Source organism: Phoenix dactylifera, chromosome 6 (genome assembly GCF_051530095.1).
Source record: "Phoenix dactylifera cultivar Ajwa chromosome 6, Ajwa_hap1_PhDact_Kaust_v1.1, whole genome shotgun sequence".
Classification (NCBI taxonomy): Eukaryota; Viridiplantae; Streptophyta; class Magnoliopsida; order Arecales; family Arecaceae; genus Phoenix; species Phoenix dactylifera.
The window spans coordinates 8,188,232-8,190,993 of record NC_143195.1 but is presented as its reverse complement, the minus strand read 5'-3'; positions in this window follow the sequence as shown (position 1 = coordinate 8,190,993).

Genomic DNA, 2,762 nt, shown 5'->3' with positions numbered 1-2,762 from the left:
TGCACAGTGGAATTTAAACTTAGCAACAGTTTGATTTATTGAATGAAACTTGATTACGTAAATTGAATATGCTTGCAACTAAAGGATGCACGGATAAGAGTTAAGCAAGCAATTTATCTAAGTAAGTAGGTGAGCAAGTTAGACAATGACAAAAAGCATCACAAACACAACAAACATATAGTGGTTCGGTGCACCCCAGCACCTACATCCACTCCCCAAGACCTCTTGGGAATTTCACTATAATCCTACAGATTACAGCCGGTTGTTTTACAAGCTCACAACCTAACTTGTTGTTTTACGAGTTCACAACGAACTCGGTCGGTTTTCACAGGCTCACCGACTCGAACCAACCGATTGTTTTCACGGGCTCACAATCCAACCCGGTTGGTTTTCCCAAAGGCTCACCAACCACAACCTTACAACGTTGGTTTTTTTCTTTGGCTCACCAACAAACCTTAACCCCTTGATTCAATCCCTTGATTGAATCAAGTTACAAGATATTAGAATAAAGGTTTAAAACAAATCAAAGCTTCTTAAACAAGCAAATATAACAATATAAACAATAGAACCCGCAAGAACCCTTTTAGCCGTTGGAAGCGTGGGAGATGATGGTTTTTCCGATGTGGATCGCGTTGGCTTGAATGTGAGCTTTGAATGCCAAACGGGAGAGAGTAGTTGAGCATGAAATCTGTTGGAAAACTTGAAGGCGCTTGATTTCTTCACTTGAATGCACTAACTCTCTTGAACCTTTTTTTCTCTCTTCTCTCTTGAATGATCTTGTATTGGGTTGGTAAGAAGATGTTGAGAAGCACTTAAGAGGTCCCTTTTATAGCCCCAAAAGCAAATATAGCCGTTAGACACAAAAAAGAGACGTTTGAAATTCAAATCAAACCTGAAAAAGTTGTTAGTCGCGTCTCAGGCGCTCCGGGGACGTCTCCGCGCTTTACGGGGACGTCTCCGCTTGTTTGCGCTTTTTGCATGGGGACGACTCCGCTTCTTCGGGGACGACTCCGCGCTTTACGGGGACGTCTCCGCCGTTATATCTCCGAAAAACAAGTCTTCTGGAATTCTCTGAGAGAGTCGTCTCCGCTATCTAGGGGACGACTCCGCTGGTCTGCTTTTTACTTGCGGGGATGACTCCGCAGGTACCGGAGACGTCTCCAGACGTGCCAGTTCTTCCTGTTTGTGCCAGAGACGTCTCGGAGACAACCCGGAGACGTCTCGGCTGTCCCTGAACTTTTTCTTTCATCTCAAAAATTCTTCAATAAGTTCTTAAAAATCATGGGAACTTGCCTAGACATTTCTTAACAATATTCTTAATTAACCAACTGAAATCCTCAAATAACTTGTTAAGATAAAGGGAATTATGCTCTAGTGTTTTGTATTCATCAAAATCCATTAGAGGGTCAACAAGGATTGTCAAGCTCATTTTTTAGGCTTGTGTTCAGCTCGATTCCACATTTAACTTGAAATGTGCTCAAAATAAGCAAGTCTAATCTTAATTTTCAAGCTTGAAATTAATTTCAAACCAAGCTTTATGAGACTCGTGCACGATCATCCTTAGCTCACGTACTTCCACATCCTATGAGATTTCTCAACTCCTCAATCCACCACTTGTGACAACCCAACCTGAGATCAACTGACCCTCTTCTTCTTTGCCCCAACAGGATGGGGATGGCCTTAGAGTTTAATTTAGTTTTTCTTACACACACACACACACACACACACACACACACACACACAGACATACATACATACATATGTTGTAGCAAAGTTTTCCAGACAGCTCAAACCATGTTCAACCAGGCAGTTAAAATGATTGGAGCACTTGGGTTGCTTGGTCAAATGGACTAATATTATTTCTAGATTTTTGATCTAGCATGATCCACAAAGATTGGCGAGTGATGAATTAGTTGGGTTTTGTATAAGACACTAAAATACTGCTCATATATCTATCACTTATTTGAAACCTAAATAAGGGCAGGATTATTTTCAACCAAAACCAATTGAGTTGGGTTATATTTTCAAGTGCTATGTAGCCTAGAAGTACTTGGATCAATAACATTTCCCATACAAACCATAAAGTCAATTCTTCCCATTGCTGAATGCTGAGCCATCAACTTAGTAAGGCCATGGATCTTATATTAAAATAAATTATCAATATGTTATAGTCCTCTCAAGTTGAGCCCAAGGAACTTCATCGTTATTGAGTTTAATCATGTTGCGTAACGATAGTAATAGCAAGCATCTTGTCAAGAATGACCAGCAACTACATATATGATAACCCTTCGAGCCTTATCTACAAAACAAACCTACTCAAAAGTTAGCCTTAATCTAGTACATTATAGCTTTTACTAACTTATCTTTGAAAAACTATCATGATAGTTTCATAATATAGATCATTTGCACTGGTGAATAATTGGTAGACTGACTACCTTGCTAGCGAAGTCTTTTAAGAGTAGGATATTTCTAACAAACTCTTGATTCAAAATATATAGCCATGATTTGTTTATTCAATTCATATTAGGGCCGGCCCAATTCTTAGGCAACTGAGGCGGTCGCCTAAGGCCCCAGTCCAAAGAAGACCCACCGCAGAAGAAACCTCAAAGGCAAAATAAAAAGAAAAAAGATCCTCCTTAGTGAGTTCGCCTTAGGCCTGCCCACTACAGAAAAGGCCTCAAAGACAAAACGAAAAGAAAAAATAAACTCTCTTAGTGAATTCGTCTTAGGCCCCTAAATGCATTCAGCCACTCCTGATTCAT